The sequence below is a fragment of the Malus sylvestris genome, chromosome 13 (genome assembly GCF_916048215.2).
Source record: "Malus sylvestris chromosome 13, drMalSylv7.2, whole genome shotgun sequence".
NCBI lineage: Eukaryota > Viridiplantae > Streptophyta > Magnoliopsida > Rosales > Rosaceae > Malus > Malus sylvestris.
Genome location: NC_062272.1, coordinates 32,997,755 through 33,012,071, shown reverse-complemented (window position 1 = coordinate 33,012,071; position 14,317 = coordinate 32,997,755). Strand labels below are relative to the sequence as shown.

Here is a 14,317-nt window from a genome sequence, read left to right as displayed (position 1 = left end):
TGTGAGAGCCTAAAATGGCGTATGGAAGTTCATAGTACGAGACGGAAGACGATTAATAAGATAGGTTGTGGATGTAAGTGCCTCTTCCCAATAATGGAGTGGCAGATGTGCCACAAGGAGGGAAGCACGAACCATTTCTAACAAGTGTCAATTTTTCCGTTCTGCAACCCCATTATGTTGAGGAGTATACGGGCACGTGGTTTGATGAACAATACCATGCAACTCTAAGAAGGAACAAAGTTCCATATTAACATATTCTCCCCCATTGTCACTTTGAAGGACTTGGATATTCCGGTTGTATTGTACAACAATCATTTTATGGAACCGTTGAAAGGTCGAACTAACTTCACTTTTCGACTTTAACAAAATAACCCAAGTCATTCTGGTACAATCATCGATAAAAGTAACAAACCAATGAGCACCACCAAGAGTAGCTACTTTTGACGGTCCCCATACATCAGAATGCACAATCATAAAAGGAACGGTACTTTTATTTAAACTGGGAGGAAAAGAGGTTCGATGGCTCTTAGCCATTTCACAAACATCACACTTAAATTGAGAAACATCATTCTTGACAAATAAACTAGGAAATAACTTATGCAGATAACCAAAGGAAGCATACCCAAGGCGTCGGTGCCACATCCAGACGTCTGACACTTTATTAGTAACCCCTTGAGAATCATTAACGGAAAGAGCTTGAGTCAGCAAGCTAGAACTACTGGTGGTCAACTCCTAGTAATAAAGTTTCCCTCTTCTAATACCATAACCAATCGTCTTCCGCGTCCGGATGTCCTTAAAACATAAAAATAAGGCCAAAAAATAACCAAACAATGTAAGGCAAGGGTTATTTGAGCAACGGACAACAAATTATAATTTAGAGAGGGAACCACAAGAACAGTGTCAAGTTTCATGGTATCGGAAAGGGAAACAATGCCTTCCCCAATAACAGGGACGACATTACCATTAGCAACATTGACTTCGGTTTGTGTGGATGTTTTTAGTGATGGAACCTATCTAGAATCACAAGTCATATGTTCAGTAGCCCCGGAATCAATTATCCATGTATTATTCATAACAGAAATATAAGTACTTAGTGCCTTACCATCACTTCCTGCCGTAGCTATCATGGCAGATGCCTTGTCCGCTATCTGATCTGAATCATTCTTGGTTTCTGCAATAGAGGCTCAAGATTTGTTGCACCGAGGACAGCACCGATCAAAAAGCCTTCAATAACCACAATGGACAGTGCAACACGTACTGCTAGAATTGCGAGTCGTGGTTGACTATCACCCAATTGATTTGAAACCCTTGTGCTGTTATGTATAAGTAGATAACAGAAAAGAGTTTTTAAGACAAATATCCAACAATAGAGGCATAAACACTTCGACGCGAATTTAGGGTCTTAAACTCACCTTGCTGCACCACTGAATGCCATTGGAATCATGTACACCATTGAACATGTGTTAAGGATGAAAATTTAATCAATCCATTAGTAATTTCACTGTTTCTGCTTCATCTTTGTCAGCTGCATATAAGAGTTTATATTGCTCCTTGCTCAGTGGAGCATAAATATTGCAAACCTGATTGAGAGGACTGAGGTTTCTAGCTTTAGATTAGGAAGGAAACCAGATAAGAGGACCATCAGTTCGAATGACGAAATCTCCAAGTTGTTTATAGACATAAAACCAACAACCAATTACACTAGGTGCTAACATTTCATAATTGCAAATTTTCTGCTGACCGAATATCATTACAGAAGAAGGAATAGATAGTTTTATAGATAGTTTCACTACAGAATGCGTCGACAAATGATTACCTGATCATTACAGCAGAAGGAGATGATTACCTGATCATTACAGCAGAAGGAAATGATTACCTGATCATTACAGCAGAAGGAATAGATAGTTTTATAAAATCGGGAATTCCACGGAAGGCCTCCATCGAGAATCCAGTCCATGTGTGCTTACAAGAGGGAGAGACTCTAACATAAACAACTAACAATAATGCATTGATCCAATAGGAGATGGAGTTTGGCAACGCCGCACCAATATATCCAAGGCTAGTCTTGTTTACCAGAAACCAACAGAGAAACAAGTGCAATAGCGTTGCTGTGCCTGTGCTAGCAATTATGGGAACCACATTGTTTTAAGTTCGCAAAAATCTAGAATGACATTGTTGGATTGCATATGCAAGAAGACACGGAATCAGGAAACGAGCCTAATTTCCAGCAACAGCTGCTATTTCAGGATCTTGACCCAAGAATTTAAGAATATGACCAGCATTGAACCATACAGTTGCCAAAGGAATGCAGACCAAGCCAAGAACAAGCATTGCTCTCTGTAAGTGTATACCAAGCATGTGATACTGTTTTGCACCATAGGACTGGCCGCAGAATGTGTCTAATGCACTCCCCATTCCTATCTGTTCAACAAATTAAGATTGAAATGAGAATAGTATCATAATATACATATTGAAATTATTTGGAGGGATAATCTGATAGCCTATACTAGACCTGTCATTTTAAACCTGACTTGATCCACCCCTTAAAATTAGTATTTGGACCTTCATGTTTAAAATATGTGTAACTTGTAGTGGAACGCAAAAATAAACAAAAAAAAAAGAAGTTGTTAACGGGGAAAACAGATGACCCGTTAGCTTAACATGTTGGGTTTGGATGCTATTAGCTTAACGGTTGGTTTCGGGTGACCCATTAACCTAACGGGTCGAGTGAAACGGATCCAAACCCAATAAACCTGTCCCATTTACAGGTCTAGCCTGTACGGCACACTTTGCTTTGTATTTCAATAATCCGAACCGTCTACTTTCAAGGTTCTCTCTTGATCTGTCTGTTTTGTAAGTGCGAATTTCCAGAATAAAAAGCAAAAAGTTATCCCACTACAATTGTCTATTATATACCACATGATGACTCGTGATTTAATTACTAGTAAAATCAATAAGAATATAAAAAAAGGTCGTACCCAGTGCACAAGGCTCCCGCTTTACGCAGGGTCTGGGAGAGGTGAATGTCGGCTAGCCTTACCCCCATTTATGGAGAGGCTGCTCCCAAGTCTCGAACCCGAGACCTACCGCTCATGGGTATAAATTAAATAAAATAATCTGAAATAAGTAGAGAAGTCATCTGACTATCAAGCTCAAACCAGTGACTAAAGCAAATGAAGTGGCCTCTCCAAGGTGACCAACATACATGACTGAAATCACCTGCATACCAAATAGTAAGAAATTTGAGGACACAAGTGGCCCTGCCAACAAAAGCTGCTTCTTTATTTCCTGGATAACCTCATCTTTGCTCAGCAGTCCTGGTTTTCTTTGTACTTCAAGTTCTTGAGGAAGAACTGGAATCAAGGGTGACTCGAGATCGCTGTTTGTACTTCAGGATCTATTTGGGTATTTTGTTTTGTTTCTTTTCTTCAAGGAGCAAGCATTTAATACCACCATCTTTGTAAATAAATAAGGATAGTTCTATCCGCACATTTATTTTTATACACTCTTTAAATGTTCATTGAATGAATTGAGGAAAATTAATGATAAAAATAAACAAAAATGTGTGAGAACGCAGCTAAGACCTAGTCCAACCCTTAAACTAATATTCAAATTTTATGTTCTAAACCTACCTGTTCCAACCATTGAGCCAAATATGAGTTTTAACCCAAAATTTATTTTTGGGACAAATTTAGCCCATAATTCTCCTAGATTATTGGGCTAGACCATGTATTTTTTTTATATTTTATTTATAAATTTATTGAATCCTATGACTAATATCTAATATAATCAAATCTAAATGGTTAAAAAAATATCTAATGGTCTAAATTTAAATCCAACAACTAAAATAATTAAAAAAATATTCTATCTTGTGTTTCATATTATATCATAGTGATCTATGAGTTTCATAGTGTCAGTTTAGTGATTTTTCAATATTTATCATAATCTAAATATTTTTAAGTTAAAATATTCATAAAATTAAATTAGAATGATGTACATAATAGTTGAAGCAGAAAAACTGTTTATGAGTTAAAACCTAAATTTTCTAATTTAAGTACTTTTATTTTAGTAAACATATAAAAATGAAATATCACAATGGTTCAATTTTTATTTCCTTTTCTCCCCTTTATGCAAAGAGTTCTCTGTTTTTTTTTTTAAATATATGAGGATTAGGTGTGAGGCCCACTCCATATCGGACTTTAATGATCCGAACCGTCTATTTTGTAAGTATCAATTCATAGCTCATTCTTGCGAAAATTCAATTCAATCTGAAATCATTTACCTATTTAATTATCAAGATCAAATTTCATTGTTTCTTATATAATAAAATATTCGTTAATTACTTTGAATCCAAATAGATGTCTTAAATATTTTTTATTTGGCTAATATTTTGCAAGAATGATCTATAAAGTGCAACTTAAAAAATAAACATTGAATCGTTAAAATTTAATGTAATGTAAACTCTACTATTAATTTCCATTTTTATGAAAAAAATGAGAACCCTTTCTCTTAGAACCTTCTTTCCTCTCATTCCTATAATCAAATGTCCTAGGATATTTCCAATTGATGTTCAGTCAAAGTTGGAGCCTCTAGCTGAGTATACAATTGCAAGTGCAGTCCAGAGTGAGTGATACTAACATCTAGTTTTCGTCCAGCGTTTGCCATCTTTTGTCCAGCCATATGCCCTATATCTAAAATGCTGAAAAGTCAAATGAAATCGAAGAGTTGATAAGCTTTTTAGATGAAAATAAGAATTTATCTTCCCTGGTGCTGCGGGTTGAAAACTTATCCAGTAAATTTAAAAATTAAAGAATACATTCATCCTCATATACATAAACATTAACAAATACATGATCAATCAGTTTGTCAAACAAGTCTCCTTCATATTGCACAAATAAAGCACAAAATATGCTAACAACAATAACAACAAAGCCTTTTTTGACTAGGTGGGATCGGCTATATGAATCCTAGAACGCTATTGCGCTCGGTTATGTGTCACGTCTTCCGTTAGATCCAAGTACTCACGCTCGGTTATGTGTCATGTCTTCCATTAGATCCAAGTACTCTAAGTTTTTTCTTAGAGTCTCTTCTAAAGTCCTTCCAGGTCTTCCTCTGCCCCTCAGCCCTGAACCTTTGTCCCATGATCGCATCTTCTAACCGGAGTAGGCCTTCGTTTCACATGTCTAAACCACCGTAACCGATTTTCTCTCACTTTTCCTTCAATTTTGGCTACTCCTACTTAACTTTGAGTATCCTCATTGCTAATTTTATCCTTTCTCGTGTGCCCACATATCCAACGAAGCATAATGTGAAACCCCGTCCCACATGGATTGAACTTTATTCCAACGCGAAACTGATCCATGATGTTTATGATCCATATGGATTAAAGATTATGAGTTGATTACTCAAATGAACTTAACCAGTATTTAGACACTAAGAGTGATCATTTATCTTCGTGAGGGTAAAAATAAATTGATATTTGGTCCAGAAGTACCACATCTTAGTGAATTATATACCTAATTGTATTCACCACAATACACTAACTGAAGTAGAGCTTATTTATTGATACCTATGATAGATTACAAACATATGCATACACATAAGTTAAAACAAACAAACAGGAGGGAGCCTTCACAAAGGTTACTCATATGAAATCTCAGTACTAGGCAGAACCCCAGAAGGGGGAGACATTGAAGATGGATCATGCGACATCTCAGTACTTAGCGGAACTCCAGGAAGGAAAGGCATAAGAGGTTGATTATTTGGTGCATCAGTACTTGGTAAAACTCTAGATGACGAAGGCAATTCATGTCTTTAGAATAAAGCCACAAACTTCTAATGGTCACTTTGAATCCGACTTTTGGATTCCTACAGCTGGTAAAGCTTTCTTTTCATGTTCGTTGAGTAATTATTTGCAAGCATGTGCAACTCTCTGTTTTCGAACTTGAGCCCTCTGATCTCTTGTCTAAGACTTGCCACCTCAGCCATCAATCATTTGACTTGGCGAGTTAGAGCATGTCTCTATAAAAAGAAAAGGCCACATGGCCACTTGTTCAAAGATCGAAGAGGCACCGCTCTCTGAACTCAAAAGCCGAATTTTTTGGAATAAAGTTTGTTGTCACTTTTCAGACGGAATCTCAGCTTTTTGGATATCACAGCAGCTTTGTCAAAGATTTTTGGCAAAGTTGAAACACGTGAATTTTACTATACCAATTATACCGTTGCTAACAAGCGTAAAGGAACAGAAAAGAAAAGGAAACGTTGCTACTTGTTTAAAGATCGAAACGACACCGCTCTTCAAATTTCAAAAGCCGGATTTTATGGAATATAGTTCATTGTCACTTTTCAGACGAAATCTCAACTTTTTAGATATCATGGGTAACTTTGTCGAAGATTTATGACAAAGTTGAAACACGTGAATTTTAGTTTTCCAATTACACCGTTGCTAACAAGCATAAAGGAACAGCAAAGAAGAGGCAACGTGGCCACTTGTTTGAAGATCGAAGCAACATTGCTCTTCGAATTTCAAAAGCCAGATTTTATGGAATATAGTTCATTGTCACTTTTTAGACAAAATCTCAGCTTTTTGGTTATCACAGGCAACTTTGTCAAAGATTTCTGACAAAGTTGAAACGCGTGAACTTTAGTGTTCCAAATACACTGTTGCTAACAAGCATAAAGGAACAGCAAAGAAGAGGCAACGTGGGCCCTTGTTTGAAGATTGAAGCGACACCGCTCTTCAAATTTCAAAAGCCGGATTTTATAGAATATAGTTCGTTGTCACCTTTCAGACACAATCTCAGCTTTTTGGATTTCACGGGCAACTTTGTCAAAGATTTCTGACAAAGTTGAAACGCGTGAATTTCACTGTTCTAATTACATTATTGTTGTTGACAAGAGTAAAAGAATAGCACCACAACTTGCTATTGGGCAATCCCTATATAAGTCGATCTCTATCCTCCATGGCAAGAAAGACCTGCAAAAATGCCTAACTCTTTCTCTTCTCTCCGAGAATGCATCTTCAACAAAGCATCTTGAAATGATCAAGTTTCCTTTTTTCCAAGAATACCTCTTCAACCAAGTCACTCAAAATGCTCAACTCATTTCCTCCGCAAGAAAATAGTTTTGATCCAGAAGTTTTACATCAACATTAAAATCTTCTACCATTTTCTTTATGAGCAAAAGTATTTTATATCATCAGGTTCAAAAGTAAAAGTATCTCATACCATGCCTTTTCCATGTCCTTTTCTTTGTCCTTGTTCATACCTGCAAGACAAAGAGAAAGAAAGCAATCAGTCAGAACCTGGAATCAAACTTCTGATCTGAAACTATTTGCCTAGAACCCTATTTCCCTGATTACTTGCCTTGCATTGCACTCCTGTACTCATCTTCAACTATTATAGGTCACAAATTTCGTCAGCAAATATAACAATTGATATGATGTTGGCTCTTTACACTGAAGCTACCAAACAAGAATGAGTCATCATCTTGAGGGAAAACAATAGGGGGAGTTACCTAACAGGGTGAGCATCCAAAACAGATCAAGATTTTAACGATTCAATCGAAGATTTGTAATTTTAACGATTTAATCGAAGATTTGTAACCCTCAAAGGGAGAATGTTGTAATATAATATAGAAAATCCTCCAAAGATTGTCTCTTGGGACCCTATCATATGCGTTTTCCGAATCTATAAAGACCATGTGCAAATCCTTTTTCATATCTCTATATCTTTCCATCAATCTTCGTAAGAGATAGATTGCCTCAATGGTTGAACAACTAAGTGTACAGCAACAACAACAAAGCCTTTTCCCACTAAATTAGGTCGGCTATATGAATTATAGAACGCCATTGCGCTCGGTTTTGTGTCACATCTTCTGTTAGGTCCAAGTACTTTAAGTCTTTTCTTAGAGTCTCTTCCAAGGTCTTCCTAGGTCTTCCTCTACCCCTTCAGCCCTAAAGCTCTATCACATAATCACACCTTCTAATCGTTGCATCAATAGGCCTTCGTTTCACATGTACAAACCACCATAACTGATTTTCTCTCACCTTTCCTTCAATTTCGGCTACTCTTACTTTACCTCGGATATCCTCATTCCTAATCTTATCCTTTCTCGTGTGCCCACACATCCAACAAAGCATTCTTATCTTCGCTACACCCATTTTATGTATGTGTTGATGCTTCACTGCCCAACATTCCATGCCATAAAGCATTGATGTCCTTATTGTCGTCCTATAAAATTTTCCATTGAGCTTCAGTAGCATACAATGGTCACACAACACGCCGGATGCACTCTTCCACTTCATCCATCCAACTTGTATTCTATGGTTAAGGTATCTATCCAACTCTCTGTTCTTTTGCAAGATAGATCTTAGGTAGCGAAGGTTGTCGCTCTTTGGTACTTCCTGATCTACAATCCTTACCCCTGACTCATATGAGCCTCCATTTGCATTCAACTTGCAATCCATATACTCTATCTTTGGTCGACTTAGGTGAAGACCTTCAGATTCCAACACTTCTCTCCAAAGGTTAAGCTTCGCATTTACTCATTCCTGAGTTTCATGTATCAACACTATATCATCAGCAAAAAGTGTACACCAATAAATATCATCTTGAATATGTCTCGTTAACTCATCCATCACCAATGCAAAAAGATAAGGACTTAAAGATGAGCCTTGATGTAACCCTATAGTTATGGGGAAGCTTTCGGTTTGTCCTTCATGAGGTCTTACGGCAGTCATTGCTCCATCATACATATCTTTTATAACTTGGATATTTGCTACTCGTACTCCTTTCTTCTCTAAAATCCTCCAAAGAATGTCTCTTGGGACCTTATCATATGCTTTTTCCAAATCTATAAAAACCATGTGCAAATCCTTTTTCATATCTCTATATCTTTCCAATAATCTTTGTAAGAGATAGAATGCCTCCATAGTTCAGCACCCTGGCATGAACCCGAATTGGTTGTTCGATTGTGTGACTCATCAATTTAATACACCTATAGTTCATGCAATTTTGTACGTCCCCTTTATTCTTATAGATAGGCACCAAAGTGCTCTTTCACCACTCATTTGGCATCTTTTTTATTTTCAAAATCTTATTGAAGAGGTATGTGAGCCATGATATACCCGTCTCTCCCAAGACCTTCCACACTTCGATTGGTATATCATCTGGGCCCACTGCTTTTCTATGCTTCATCTTGTTCAATGCTACAACCACTTCTTCCTTCCTAATTCGGCGGTAAAATAAGTAGTTTCTACACTTTTCTGAGTTACTCAACTCCCGTAAAGAAGTACTTCTTTTATGTCCTTCATTGAAAATATTATGGAAATAACCTCTCCATCTGTCTTTAACCGCATTCTCTGTAACAAGAACCTTTCCATTCTCATCCTTGATGCACCTCACTTGGTTTAGCTCCCTTGTCTTTTTTTCCCTTGCTCTAGCTAGTTTATAGATATCCAACTCTATTTCTTTGGTATCTAATCGCTTATACATATCGTCAAAAGCTACTAGCTTAGCTTCTCTCACAACTTTCTTTGCCTCCTTCTTCGCTATTCTATACCTTTCACCATTTTCAACACTTCTTCTTAGCCTTAACATTTGTTTGTACCTCCTCCTTCCACCACCAAGATTCCTTTTGGTGTGGAGCAAAGCCCTTGGACTCTCCTAATACCCCTTTTGCTACTTTTTGGATACAACTAGCCATGGAATCCCACATTTGGCTAGCTTCCCCCTCTCTATCCCAAATGAATTAGGTGATTACTTTCTCTTTAAAAGTGGTTTATTATTCTCCTTTTAGATTCCACCATCTAGTCCTTGGGCATTTAAAGGTTTTATTCTTGTTTCTCTCTCTTTTGATATGTACATCCATCACCAACAAGCGATGTTGATTAGCCAAGCTCTATCCAGGTGTAACTTTACAATTCTTATAAGTTATACGATCCCTCTTCCTCATTAGAAAAAAAATCTATTTGTGTTTTTGACGACCCGCTCTTGTAGGTGATCACATGTTCTTCTCTCATCCTAAAGAAGGTGTTGGCTAAGAAGAGATCGTATGCCATTGCAAAATCCAAGATGGCTTCCCCATCCTTGTTTCTCTCCCTAAAACCATTGCCTGAATACCAAAGTTTAAAGCCTGAGTTTTTGAGATCCTTTGCCTTAAGACCAACCCACTTAGTTTCTTGTAGGCACATAATATTTATCTTTCTCCTCACCATAACTTCCACTGCTTGCATAGATTTTCCGATTAAGGTTCTAATATTCCACGTTGCTAAACACATTCTACTCTCTTGAACTCTACCTTCTTGTCCTAGCTTTTTCACCACCCTTCCCCGTCTAATAAAGTCAAAGTACTTCTTTTGCATGTCTTGTGTAAAGTTGATAGGAGCAGATGCTTCCAAACAACTTTGAGTGAAGTCATTCAAAAAGAAGTTTTTTGGCCCCCTTGCTAATTTAACACTGCATCCGGGCGTTAATGGAGATACAACGACCCTTGCTCACTTATCACTGTGCTCGGGCCACACAACGCACCACTTATGGGTGACAACCTAGCTTTGGCACAATTTCATTTAGGATTCATTATCATAAGGATTTAACATAAAATAGAAGTGGCGGCTGTTGACTACTTGACGTACTCCCCACTCCTTTATCCGGGCTTGGGACCGGCAATGTAAGATAAACTTACACAAGTGGAGTTAAAGCACATAAGATGCCAATTCAAAAAATTTTAAAATAAATAATACAATCATCCTCATATATAGACATTTATATCAAGCACATAATAAGCCAATTCAACAACAAAGGCTTAAATCACAATATATAAATCAATTTAACAACCTGGTTTAAGCACATAAGACCTTTCCACCTCCTAGGAGGAAAATTTCCCACTGTTGCCTCCTGTATGAGTCTAGGCCGTGTCTCAGTCCTAGTGTGGTTGATCATCCTCTCGGACCAGCTACTGATCATCATCTTGGTAAGCTATTGCCTTACCAACTAGCTAATTAGACGACTTTAACCTGATTTAAGCCTTTCATTTTAATACATAGAAATTTAACCCTATTTCTTGGCATTGGTGTGCTCATGTTGCTGAACTGCTTTTCTCAATAGTTAAAATAATAATGGACAAAATTTCTAAAAGGTCCAAAGGTTATGCATAGAATACACCACGGAGAAAGCTGCTAGTGCAAAGAGATGAATGGCAAGGCAAGTTTCAACATCGTGGAGTAAATTTTTTTTAACTTTTGGGTTAATAAGATGAGATTACCTTCGAGGCACACCGGGATTCTCATGGGCATGCAACGAACAATAATGGCTTAATCAAGAAAGAGTCAAAGGCGATGAACATGGAATTTATTCAAATTCCACTCATCAATCCCTTATTGATTTTATTCAAAAGGTAACTCCCAAAACTTCCTATTTAAAGTAGGAATAATTGACATGTTAATTGCAAGATATTGTTTCACATAATATCTTGCATCCTCCCATCACCACAATAAAGGGCTGACCATTCCCTTCTCCCTAAGGGTCAACCACCCTCCTATAAATACCACACTTATCCCAGTAAAATGCCAAGTCATTTGTTACCATAAACTTTTAAATATATATTTCTTGAGAATTATAACTTTGGTTCAACCCGTGCACGTACTCTAGTGGCCTAGCCCGCACCCACAGCCCAAACAGGTCCAACACTGGTTCAACCATCCAAGCTTCAGATTTCGGGACCGGGGGTATTTTCACCCTGTTTTTCTACATATTTGATCCATCCTTGTTCTAATCTTGCACTCGAAGTCCATTACACTTCCACCACTCATAGAGAAACCTACCATTCAAGCTCTTCCATCTCGCTTGTTGAACAACACTTGTTTCGACAAGTCATAGAGTTGATAACCACGCTTGCCTAACAGACGATCTTGGTGAATCAGCTTTCATAGTGTACCAAGATGCAGCATGCCCAAAAAGAGGTGTCCCAAAGTAGGACAAGGGCAGACACGAACCTTTCCAACAGCGTCATGGGTAGTTGCCCCTCTACCAGCCACGAACCCAACGTTATAGCTATGTACACTTCCGCCTAGGTCCCCGAGATAGCGTCAACTCTCATCTCAGCGCACGAAGGAGCGTGTACTCCCTGTTAGGCCCATGGACAAGCATACATTCACAGTTAGGGCCACACTCTGATAATCAACATGGACAACCTTCCAGACAAAGTGTTCATTTGCAGTAGGCCTACAAAGAGCATCCTCCACTACACAGTAGAGTAGGCAACATGATGGATAGTAAGAAACAATTACTCGATCTAGCTTAAGTTCAACCAGTAGCCTACGAGTAACCAGCTCACCTACCAAGAATGTACCACATCCACCAGAACTGTGACATAGAAGAGTAGAGCATGGGGAATAGCAGCCTAGACTAACAGATCACGATCGGGGGCAGCCGAAAGCTTTGTTACCCCAACAAAGGTAAATTTAGGAACAAGTAGAGAGGCTTCTAACTGAACAATTGAGTGATTTCCAGCGCAATGAAGTTATTGACGAGGCACTCTGACTAAACATGAACAACATAAATAGGTCACCTTTTTTCGTATGAGATTGAGCAAACAGAGCCTTCATAAAAATTCAACACGCCACATTTCACCTTTTTCAAGGAAGATAGAGACCTGTCGAGGCACCTAAAGCACTACCACAACGGAATGACCTTTACCGGAACAATGACACCCTCTTGTGCAAGATATTTGCCATTACTTTGCAAGGCCAGAAGCAAGATTGGTTCCACACTCTGCCGCCACAATCCATCTGGAGTTTTGATGAGTTTTTTTTCACGAAAGAATATTCATCTTATCGCTCGATCAAAAAGAAGTCTGACTGCTTGATAGCTATGTGAAGAGGTTCAAAGTAGAGAATGCAAAGATAGTCGGATGCAACAACTTGATAGCTAGTGCAGCTTTCCTAGCAAACCACCCGCTTTTGGAGAATTGATTATGGGAGAATATCTAACTCTGGCAAACTCATTCGCTCTGGCAGAGAAACATGCACTTTAGGACAAGGCTCGACGAGCAGACAAGGCATGAGTAGCCTAAAAAAGAAATGAGGATGGAAAACAGTATGAGGAGGCTGAAGGCCAAGAGTAGGGATCGGTCCCAGACTAAAGGAGGCTTAACACCCAAGAATATTTAGTATGTGGTGATGTAAGCCACATAACTCAAAGGATTGGAGAAAGTCAAAGCTAACAACCAAGTGGTCAGTGAAACTGTCTGCTTTTGTAAGTAAGACGTGTGGCTGCCAACCCTATGGCTAACAGCTTTGCAAAGGTTCTGCACCAAAACCCGCAACTATATCGGATGCGCCAACATGTCTGTTTATAGAAAAGCAACGCTTTTGTCGCTAGTCTAAGAGTCAAAAGTTAAGTGCAAACAAAAGAAGCGAAGATAAAGAAAAGTGAAGGAAACAAGTTTTTTAAATTTTCTAGCAAAATTGATAAACAAAGAACAAATGCCAATGGAGTTCAAGCAAAAGAAAGAAAAAACTCCTGAAGGCTACCTAGAAGACTACTCTTTAGCAGCTTGGACATCCCATCACTACTCGATTGCCACACCTTTAGTAGCTGCCATACTCTCAGCAAGGGCATTATTCTGTGCTTCACCCTCGGCTGCCCCACCTGGGCATCGACTTCTCGAACTACTGCACCAATGGAAGACTTGAAAGTAAAGGCAAGAAAGTCTTCTAAAGAAATAGAAAAGGTCTCGAAGTATTTCCCAACAAACTCAAAGTCAGACGGCTTACTGAAGAGATGATCTACATAGCCCAACTTGTAGAAATCAAGCGAAGCCTTAAACCCAACCTTCTCGCTCTTCAACTACTCGTTCTCCTTGAGCAGACCAACACGGACGCATTACAACTCATCCACTTCCCTCTTTAGGCTTTCGTTGATCTTCAACACACCTTGGAGTTCCAACAATTAGGGCTCAAGCTTATTGGCTATCTTTTGGAAGTGGATTACTTGATTATAAGCTCTAATCAACTCTTCATCCTTTGTGTAGGCAGCAGAATGAAGCCCCGAAACGGCACACTCTAGATCTTGAATCTGAGGTATGTAATGACCAATCTCCTTCTCTGCACTTTTACACTTAAATTGGATCGCATCAAGCCTAGCCTTCCAGTCATCAATCTCTTGATGAGTGGTCTCAAGCTACAAAGAAGTGGGGGCAAAGATATCTGATCCCTTCAAAGGAAAACTCAGACTCTAACTTTTTATCTTCTCAACAGAAGAAAAAGCCTAAGCTGCTATAGCTTTTGCCACCTCGTTGGCAGCCTTGGTATCCTCTT

At 38.5% G+C, this 14,317-nt stretch overlaps 1 pseudogene; it reads right to left on the bottom strand.

The window, feature by feature from the left end:
* Window positions 1–3,645, bottom strand: part of LOC126595437 (uncharacterized) — a 54,011-nt pseudogene extending 50,366 nt beyond the window's left edge.
* Between the last annotated feature and the right edge of the window lie 10,672 nt (window positions 3,646–14,317).